This window comes from Chelonoidis abingdonii, chromosome 19 (assembly GCF_003597395.2).
Source record: "Chelonoidis abingdonii isolate Lonesome George chromosome 19, CheloAbing_2.0, whole genome shotgun sequence".
In the NCBI taxonomy this organism is placed as follows: Eukaryota; Metazoa; Chordata; order Testudines; family Testudinidae; genus Chelonoidis; species Chelonoidis abingdonii.
The window spans coordinates 16510263-16521589 of NC_133787.1; the positions used below are offsets into that span (position 1 = coordinate 16510263).

The 11327-nt window shown below is 38.9% G+C and overlaps 1 protein-coding gene across 4 annotated transcripts in view; it reads left to right on the forward strand.

Moving 5' to 3' along the window:
- The window catches only part of ZNF423 (zinc finger protein 423), a 358383-nt gene that overhangs the window by 215945 nt on the left and 131111 nt on the right, over nt 1-11327 (forward strand). The window lies entirely within an intron of this gene.

An 11327-nucleotide genomic window follows, 5' to 3' on the forward strand; every position in this document is an offset into this window, starting at 1 on the left:
AAAAATGTAGAAACAAGCTTGTATCTTGTGGAAGAAACAAAGGAGAGACAGATGCTAACAGATTTACAGTCTGTGATAAAAGGAATGTTTTAGTACACTTTACATGTAATTAGAGTGCAGCTGTTTTCAGTCCCAAATCCATGATGCACAGCAGAATATAGTATCTGCTGCTTTTCCGAAGGGAGTAAAGAAAAACAGTGATTCAACCCTGAAAGCATTTAGTTTATTACTAGATCTAACATAAAACTTTCTCCTCCACCCCGACTATGTCATTTATTAAAGGGTGAGAGAATTTATTTAATGATATGTTAATTTTTTTGTAAACTATAAAAATACAGATAGTTGTCTTAGGAAGTTTATGTTTGAAAAAAAAGTTATCTGTATCATCTATCAAGATTTATATATCATCTTTATCCATATCCATTAATGATTCTAGATAACTCCCATAGTAGAAGGCAAGATCCAGAGAAATGACATTAAGACAACTTTGATATCTAGACTGCTTTCACCACCTAGGTTTAAGCTTGCTATTCTCACCCCAGCTTTGAAGTTGCCATGTTAAACAGTTCAGCTATAGCAAACATTCTAGTGAATTCAATTTTTATTTTTTAAATTTCTATAATAAGTCTTGTGCTCAATTGCATTTTGAGTTTCAGAACTAAATAAATTTGTCTGGGGTGGGGGGAAGCTGATAAAATAGGACTATATATTCTGTTAAGTCATGTTATCATTATCCTCAAGGTAAAACCAGAGACCGTATTCCTTTACTTTTTGAATCCTCTTAAAAATGAATGGCAGCCTGATGTTGAAAGGTTGAAAAAGAAAATCACTCTTTGCTAGTACTTTAATCCAACAACATTTATTACCATATCAGTATATAATTTGGATGTGATGACATTTTTTAGGCCATAGATATGTATGATAGCAGTAGTGTGATACCATTATATTAGTTTTTATTCCTGTTTTAGTTTTCATTCTGCCTTGAATGTGATGTATATTACTGGAATAGTGCCTTTTAAACATGAAGCCTACTTTTGTGCCCATGAATTAGACTGATGTCCCTGAAACTCTTTATAGTTCTGTGAAGGAAGTGCAACTTCTTAGTAGTGTCTTACCCCTGACCTGCAGGGATCACCTTTGCAGGGGTCAGAGGATCAGTCTTCATGCCAGTTCACCTAAGACAATTCAGTCTTCTTCCCATGGGCTCCTAGATGAGACTATTAAACAGGTACTAGTTAGTGCTAGTTGTGGTAAGGATTCAGGTTACTGCTGGCTGAGATCAGATTCAAAACAGTGACTTACATATGAAACGTACTTTCAGAATTATTCAGCACATACAGTTTTCAGACATGACCTGGAAGTCTTAATAAGATGTACAGAACAAGTCAAATTAGAAGAAAACCAGCTGAGTGGTTTTAAAGGTATGATTGTTTTAAAATTGACAGGTTAGAATTCTTTCAGTTTTTTTAGATTGATTCAGAGCAAGAGTGGGTAAAGAAAATAGGGTCATCTCAAACTATGGGCCTTATAAAACCTGATGTTTTCTATGTCTGGGCCCTTTTAAACTGAGATCATTTAAAATTTAATGGGAAACAGTGGTGATTTAAGTCGTCTGCTGTCTCGAGCTTGTGATTGTCACAGTTCAGGCAACTGCACCTGTAGTCTCCCTCCAGGGTCCCTTGAGGGCTCCCACTGTAGGCTCCCAGCTCCTCAACTACCACCTCTCTTGGGCAGAGACCTATGTCTCTCTCCCTCCTGACCAGTGGATCTTTAAAGGCTGCACTGTTCCCTGCCAACACTGCAATGTTCCTACAACCCACACTGCCTAAAAACCCAGTGTCTGCACTTTGCCTTCTCTCCATAGGCTATGCCTATAGTATCGCTTGCAGTTATAAGTTTCCACGCAGCAATTTATAAGAAAGCACATTTATTCTTAAGGTGAAAGAATGACAGAAAAAACATATTAAAGATAAAAAACCTACCGACATGCTAAAAATCTTACCAGACGTTATCTCAAAGCCAACCTCTGGCTCCTATAGGTGTCAAACCTTCCAGATCCACAACTGGGTTTTCCCTAGGGTCACAAGGTCCTAACTGTCTCAGATTCAGAACCAGAACCCAGGCTGGTCAGATCAGCCTGTTTCTTTATACAACTCAGGCATTTGATGTCCAGCCCTTAGGAGCAGGTAATAGCAGTCACCCTCACCTCATGGTGTAGCTTCAGAAGGTATTTGCATAACTGGAAGTGGGTGTCACGCCAGGGTTGACTGTCAGAAAACAGACAGACACCCCAAACTAGTGGTGTGTTCTATAATTAGATTTCACTAAGCCAGTAACAAATGTGAACTCCTGGATCACTCTACTTGTCTTACTATGGAGTCACAGACAGTTCCTTGGACTCTTCAATATATCTTGCCACCCAGATAAACAGGACTTTGTAATAAAAGGTCATGTAAGCCAAAAATCACACCACATAAGGTTGCGACCAGTCACTTACCCCAGATCAGTTGGTACTTTACATCTTACACCAAAGACAACGCTGCTGGCCAATTCTGTAATGAACGAACTAAAGGTTTATTAGCTAAGAAAAGGAAATGAGTCATTGAGAGGTTAAAACAGGTAAAATATATGTACCGGCGATCAATCTATAATTCCAAATGGTAGCAGAGATGTAGTAATATGCCAGTATCCCAAAGTCTCTCAGGGGTACCCAGAATAACTCTGGGGATCTCCGTCTTCTCATTCAGTTATTCTGCCCTGTTAGAATCCAGACAGTCCAGAGATGCAGGATCTTACCCTGAATCCATACTTAAAGCTGCTTCTTACAGAAAACAAGCTCTTAGGGTCACTACCCACGTGATCTTTTCGTTTGATGACGGAGAGTGAGGAATCCATTCTGAGTCGTTCACCTCCAATCATCACACACAACGGCCACTTGCTTTGAAATTAGCACTTTTCTGTTAAAGTTCTTCATTTGCATTTCACAAGGCTTCTGTCTTGTTTGGTGGCTAGTTTGATGGGTTATTTAGTTACAGGGGTACACACAGTGCAAATGTGTGCAATTGCATTATAACAGGATACAGCTAAGTGAAAATAATGCAAGTAACTTCCCATTAATCTTCATGAAGTTTAAACACCAAATACATTCTTATACATTTAACAATTACTTTGATCTTACTAATACACAAGTAAATTGACCTGGGGCTTTGGTATGAGCGGGCACCTGGTCTGCTAGCGTCACAGTGGGGAATTTGCATTAATCTCTACCTAGGTATTTCCCACGAAATCCACTTCATACATATTGTCCTAAAGAGTCCGTTCTTGTCTGGATAATATCAAGATAGCCATTTGAACTCCCAGGCCTCACCTCACATCTCCCTTCTAGAAAGATTACATACAGTCCTGGCCCACTATATTAATACACTTTTCATTTAATACAGTAAAGTTTTCGCAGAGAAGGAAATAGCCGTATCTTTCACAGTGATCATTCAACTTTAAATAGTCATAATTTTAAAACTATTGAAATAATTTTCTTTGAACTTCGTTTGTTTGTAGATCTCATTAAGCCTGGAAACTATATGTATGGTGTTGTTTCTTTCTGTGAAGTTATAGAAGCAGTTCTGGTTTCTAGTGTCTGCTGTATTAATTGGCTAAATATATGGCATAAGAAGCCATTATATTAAAGCAATTAACAGGGGGTAAAGAATTATGGTTGACCTTTCCTTCATATATATGTATATGTACATTACCTGGCTCATAAATGCTTATTGTTTTAACCAAATAGTGGCATTAATGTTCATTTTGTGGCATGGTATAATTATGTAGAATTACATATAAATTGTGGAAATAATTTCCATTGAAGATATACTAGTCAAAATTTATCAAGGCCAACTATACAATTATATTTCAGTGATAGCTGCTAGTTGGACTGCTAATATCATTCAAGGATAGGTGTATATCTTCATGTGTGTCAGCTCTAAATGTCACAATTAAAAATACACTCAGTGGAGCTTAACAATGGAGTTTTGCATATTGTAGGTTCTTGTTTATTTACTTTGTTCTTATTACATTTGAGTAGTATTGGGAGATGAGATTAAACAAGATAAAAGTTTGGGTTTTTTTAAGTAAAAATGTGTCAAAGTGAACTGAAAACATTTGGTATGTAAACTTCATTTGCATTAATTCACACCAACACTGCAGTATATCCAGACAGCGTATGCCGTGTGAAAATCTAATACATACTACATTTTAATCCATTGTGAGTTTTTATCCCTGTTTCCTTATTACAGTTAAAAATTTGCTTTCACCTCTGAAATCCAATGATAATTTTCCTGCTGTGTTCCCTGGTTAGGTGTCTCTGACAATAATACTTATTAATACTATTAGCACCTCTGTTGGGCCTTCCGTGTGAGGACCTCACTCTGCTTTACGGTCATTAGAGAAGTAAGCTTTATAACACCCTTGTGAGCCAGGAACTGAGGCGTACAGAGAGATTATGAGTAACATTTTAAAGTGCCTAGGTGGTTAAGGAGCACAAAACTCATTGTCAAAAGTAACTTCAGCTCTTAGGAGCCTAAGCCTCATTTACTTTCCATTAGACTTGGGTTCCTAAGTGCCCCAGTTCCTTTTAAAAATGAGATGTAGATTTCTGAGGCTATGTCTACACTGACAATTGGACGACAAAACTTCTGTCTTTCAGAGGTGTTGACCCCTTCCCGCCTCTCGAAAGGCAAAAGTTTTGCCACAACGAGTGCCAGTGTGAACAGTGCATTGCTGGCAGGAGCGCTCTCCTGCCGATAAAGCTAACCCCACTCGTTGGGGGCAGAAGTTTTTTGTCGGCAGGAGAGCCAACAAACAGCGGCTACACTGCACGACTTTTAGCGGGACAGCTGTTGCGACACAGCCATGTCGCTAAAAGCTGTGTTGTTTAGACAAAGCCTAAGTCGCTTTGGTGCTTTGGCCATTTTTACCTTAGGTGACGTTCCCAATGTCACAGAGATCTTGTGAGTCACAGATCGTAACTTTAACCATTAGACAACCCTTTCCCTTGACAATGGCTTCTCTGTTAAGTATCAATCAGATCTGTAAACAGCAAGAGAAATGGCTGATTTATTCCTGTTGGGTTTGTTGCTTTGGTGCACAACAGCAGCTCTCAGGTATATCCACCCTATCTATTGTTCCTTATAAAAAATGTCTCTCCAGGGCTTGAAAAGGGGTCTCCCTTTTTGCATTCCCTGTTGTGCGATCCTCCCTAGGTGCCACCGCTGTAGCTTCTTTCAGCCTCCTTCCATTGCTCTCAGCATATACTACAGTCCAGGGAAATTCCCTCTCCTCTTATCTAAAAGCACAGTACATTTTAATCACACTTGTCATCACGTCAGTAAATTCTTTTAGCTGTTGTTCCAACTCAGATGTTCTTGTCACTCATAACTGATGTATTGGTTGTGAGTATGGCGATGTCTACATAGCTGCAGGGAGATTGCTTTCCAGCACGGATAGACACACGTTCACTAGCTCTGCTTGAGCCAGCATGCTAAAAAGTGAAGTGGAGCCACAGTGGAACAGCGGAGGCTTCGGCTAGCCATTTGAATACCATCTTGCCTGATCCCCCAGGTATGTACTTGCGTGGCTAGCCTGGCCTGTTGCCTGTGCCACTGTAACCACACTACTATTTGGAGCATGCTAGCTGAAGCAAAGGTAGCACATACCTGTCTATCCGCTCTGGAAAGCACCTCTCAGCTGCTGTGTAGACATGTCCTGTGTATGTATCTGAATGTGATGTCACCCTTTGGTGGCTGACCCACAATGTGGTGAAGCGACTTGTACTACTGACTGCTAAAGGAGGTCTGTGTTTATGGAGCTGGAGGATCAGGGCTCTAGTCCTGGCTCTGCGCATGTGTGTGACTGTTCTAGTAAATAGAATCTGCTGCTTCCAACACACATTCTTGGTAGGATGGCATGAACCCTGTGCTACTCTGTGTAATGATGCATTCACCTTTGTGCAGAGAACAAGCACAAGACTACACACTGCTTAAGACCCACATAAGCCCTCTGGACACAAGAGAATTTTGCCCTAAAGGAGGATGTAAGTGGAAAGGTAACAGGCCACAGCTTTATTAAAGATAATGACGTAAAAGCAGAGTATAGAAACACACAGATAGTGCTTGCTGAATTATACCACTACCCTGTCTGATTTCCTTCAAATTCCCACTGAGGTTCCAAGCCTTTTCCATGGGATCAAACAAACAGGAAGGCTCTAAGGTCCATCTACTGAGCAACACAGCCGTTCTTTGAGTAGTATCCCTATGGGTGCTCCACTGTACATATAGCTGTACCTCTGAGTGGAGATTTTAGGTAGCAGTGTCCATTCGGCCCACACATGCACTGTCCCTCGTGCTCTGGCTTGAGGCTGTGTAGCGCTGTGTGTGCGAGCCACACTCAATTCCTTTTCAACTGCGAGTCAGAGGAAGTAGCAGGCTGGTTTACTTTGAATCTGTGGCCACTTACCCTCTTCTACACCTGTCAATGACGTCAGCATTTCTAATGGCCATCACCTCACCATGACAAATAGGGGAAATAATGGTGCTGATGGTGCACCCACCCTTCATGGTCTTCTTTAAAGACAAAGTCACTTTGAGGCCGCACCCAAAGTTCCTCCGCAGGGTAGCCTCATCCTTCCATATGAACCAACTCATCCGCCTCCCCACCTCTTTCCCAAAACTGCACTGTGAGAACAGGGAGGCCATACTACACATGCTTGACATTAGGGGAGCCTTCACATTGTATTTGGACTGGACAAAGGGCTTTAGGAAATCTCTTTTTTCTCAGTTGTGGACAGATCCAAGGGCTCTGTAATATCAACTCAGAGGCTCTCCAAATGGGTCTCAAATCACATTAACTATTGTTATCCCTCAGGAATTTGCACGCACTCCACGAGATCCATTTCCCCCTTGATCGCATTTGTTAAAAATGTTTCCATCTCAGAAATTTGAAGGGCAACAACGTTTGCCTCCGCTCATACTTTCACAGAACATACACAGTTACTCGAGACTCAGCTTCTCATGTCATCTTCGGTCCACAGTATTATCATCAATGATAGACGCCACTCCGAAGTCCCAGCCCTCCACAGGGGATACTGCTGTGAAGTTACCTACAGTGGAGCACCCATAGGGAAAGTACTTGAAGAAGAAGAGGTTATTACCTTGTGCACTAATGATGGTTCTTCCAGTGAAATTCTTCAACCAGTGAAGGCTCAGCTGAAAGTTTGATAGAATGTAACAAAGTTTCTGGCTAACTTTGTATGAGGAAATGGGAAGTCGGTGTCTTGTAGGGACGTGAAATTATATTTATGTGTACACAGTTTTATTTCTTGTAGGTGTTTGTCTCTGTCTGAAGGATTGGAGCAAATTCAGTTTTCTCTTACAGCTTGGCTATAGACAATGAATCATGTGATGTGTCCTGGATGGAAGCTGGAGGCTTTATTTCTGTTAGCAAAGTAATTGTCTTAACAAATATATCAACCCTATCAATGTTTGCTTAGGAGATTGTGCTACCTAGGTCTTTCCGTTTGTGACAAGCTATATCTTCCTTTTGAAAACCAATCATGAATTCATAGCTTTGGGGTTGATCGTCATAGCTGCATGAGTACATTTCTGAACTTGGCTTGTGTTATGTGAATGATAAACGGAGAACAAAGTGTGATTTATATAGCAAATTTGGCCAAATTGCTCTTATTAGAAGGAAAAATACATTTATTGAATGTATCTAGGCTGGAATTATCTCTTCAGTGATGATGATGAATGCTTGCAGCTTTGTAAACATGTTGAACATTAAGTTGCTAAATGACTGTATCACTTTGTGATTGATTATCAAGTTTGGCCACGTAAGCATCATGACCCACACATATATCTCACAATCTGCCTGCATTCTGAAGCCTACTTAATGCTCTTTTTTTCTAATTAAACTTTTATTGAATTTTCTTCTCCTTTTAATACTTGTTTTGATTTTCTTAGGTGCAGATGACAAAAGACTTGCACCAGCCATGTGATTCCCTATTTTAGAACAGTCCCACTTTGCAGGATTAGCCATTTTTAATGACTTTAATCTCCTTTTTGAAAGTGATTTTTCTCATTCTGTTACATTCCTTTGATTGCATTAATGTAGAATTATTATTCTGCTGGAAAAATCACTATTGCCAGGCATGTCACACCACATTTCAACTATATCTTCCCAATGTAAAATACTCCAGCAAAATTCCCTAACTTTTCTTCTGGGCTCATTATAAGGCTTTTCTCAATTTAAAATGGCAAGTTAAAATTAACAGCATTGTTTTTCATTCCATAAAGAGATAAATGATAATGAGTTTTCCCTCTAATTTCTTCAGTTTAGTTTTTGGATACTTTAATGTTTTGTTTGTAAGGAAGTCAAGGTAGATTGTGTGTGGGAGCAATAGCTGTCCAACTATTTTTAAATTCTAAAAGGCAGAAAAAACAAATATATTAAAAGGAAAATAAAAGTTGAACACTTAAATCAATAAAATGTCTAAATCAAACTGACAAAATGAGACAGTCTTGCTTTCAACTTTATGTAAACAAACAAAATTTTATTTCGCTTGCATCCATAGTATAATAATCACAGCAGTTTCTTCGCATGTCATTCAGAAAGTAACACCATCTTTCTTTTATTTTAAAAAAAAATTAGTCCAGTATGCTGGAAGGGCAGCAGTAGGAAAGGAACTCTGCTTTTCAGTTCTTAGCATTTTCCTAAAGTTGTTACCATTTCCACCTGCTGTGTTTTGGGATAGATCAGTCAGTTTCAGACAAGTGTGAGAACTTCTTAAACATATTTGTATTGCTGATATAATGGACCGACTTCATTGCTGGCACAAGCACATGTAATCATATTGAAGTTAATGGCGTTGTACTGGGTTATGCTAGCAGTGAATTTGGCACTCTGAATTTGCAGATTGTAAAAGAGGCTGTGGACGCTGAAGCTGATTTATTCATCAAAGTGGTTTAAACCTATCTGATTTTTTTCCCTGCTTTCTCTCTTCAATCATTTATGCCTCTATACCAATGTGCAGCAAAATATTTACAGTCTTTCTCTGTGATAATAAAGTATGACATTTTAAATGCCTATTTTCCAATAATTTTTATTTAATGGCAACTTGTTACAGTTTAGGCCACAGCCAGTTAATTTACAAAGTAGGAATATTGTGTTTTTTTCCCAGTAGAAAAACTGTAGGAGTAGCAAATTCACCATGTGCTGCCCTAGTTCAGGCCCTAGCATCCCCCTCTCTCCCTTTTGTCTCCATTCCCCTTGAGGAGCCCAGCTGGCGTGAGCTGGGAATTAGTGAGCAGTGATCTACCGGTACCTCCCCACTGAATCTAATCCAAGAAGCTGGCAGCCAGCTGAATCCTTCCAGTCAGAAGGGCCCATTAATGCAAGCCCGTAGGGAGGCTGCTCCTCCTTTGCTTGGAGAGACAACCCCTGTGAATGGGGCTGACTTCAGAGAGAAAGAGAGAGGCTGCTCAGAATGAGGAGCGAACCTGGGTCTTCAGTATGGCATGTAGTAAAGTACAATAGAGTAGATTTAAATATGAAGCATATTATATGATTGCTGATACAAAAAGATATTAGGTGTTGGTTACAGGATGAGAATAGAAATATTAAAAAACAGGTCTCTGTAAAAATCAGTGGATGAAACTTTGTAATGTTCAGGCTCAGCCGGGCTCTTAAGTTTTTGTTTAAAATAAGAACATTGAACGTTCTATAAGTGTAGGTTGCTTGTTGAGAATTATAGTATGTTTCTGTAATGAGAATAAAATACTGTTTTCATGTCATCAGTCATTCTGAAGTAGCAGGTTTGGTTAAGTCAAGATGAGGACATTGTAGTTGTTCTGCGTAAGGAGAGAAGGCCATCCTCCCACACAGTGCAGTGCTAGGAAAAATGCAACACATTTTTGCTAGATAAATTGTCTTGTGTATGATTATTTTTATATAAAGTAATGCAAATCCCTGTTTTCCTGGGATGTAAAGGCAGACATTTGACAAAGAATACAATGATATAGGGCATAGGTTCTTGTATTGACAATATCCTCATCAACTGAGTTTTTCTTTTGAGAGCTACTCTACTGTACATGTGCTTTAATTTGGTGAAGCTGTTTAGTCAGCAGACAAGTGTATGGGTGGCAGCCTACATGCATAGTTGCAGGCATTTTTTTTGTTCAGTTGTAATAATAGCTGAAGTAGAATCATTAAATGTTTTAGAGGGTAAATGTTTGTGTTTGGAGAAATGGTTCCTTTTTGCATTTCAGTGCTTTACCTACCCCTCCTCTGCTCTCACAAGTTTTGCACTGTTCTTCATTCAGGGTTCAGTTTTATATCAGACTAGTGGCATCTTCACTTAACTTGTCATCTTCAACATTCTCTGTGGAATGATTACATTTGCACTCATTTTGTTCTCTTTCTGATGAATAATTCAAATTATGAAAGATGCTAACTTTTTATGTATTTTCTTAAAACAACCATTCTTCTGTTCATTGTATTTCTTTATGGAAATACTGATTTATGAAATATTTTCTAAAGCCTCATCTTTGAGCCATGGAAGTGGGAGTACTCTGTCATCACAGGCTTGGCTGTGCTGTTGTTTTGTTCCTGAAGTTGGTTTTCTGGTGATGACACACTTGAAATCTCTAAAGCTTATTATTAGTCTTTGCAAGTATTGCAAGTCTTTTTATTGCAATCAGAAGACATTACCTTTCTAAGCCAACGAATATGGTAACAATCAAAATTTCTTGACAGATTCAACTGAGTATTCTCAAATCTGTTGCTTCTATTTCACATGGATATTGAATTCTGTTTTACTACATGTAACTGCTTTTGTGCAGCCTTTTACATCTGTTTCAATTTCAAGTCAGAACTGAAAAGATGTTGTTAAAAGAAGACGTTACTTAAAATCACTGACGCATCGTTTTAAAAAAATCCCACAAAATCACAGGTGACCACTTACTACTGAAGCTCTTAGACATGTTTGTATTGCTTTGCTTTACAATGCATTTTATTTTCTCTACTCATTGTTTATTGTTTTACAGTACAGTGAGTAGTTAAGTCTGCTAAAGAAAAAGGCTTTATATTAATGCTATATGTTTGCATATTCATAAATTACATAACAATATGTGCTTCCTTTCCTCTTTCTCAAACATCTTTTAAAATTCAAGAGACATTTTTGTCTTTTTTTTTGTTCAGCAGCTGATTTTTTTTTACTGTAATAGCAGAAGCCCATAGTGTTGTTGAGAGGCTTTGTCCTTATTTCACAGATGCACTGG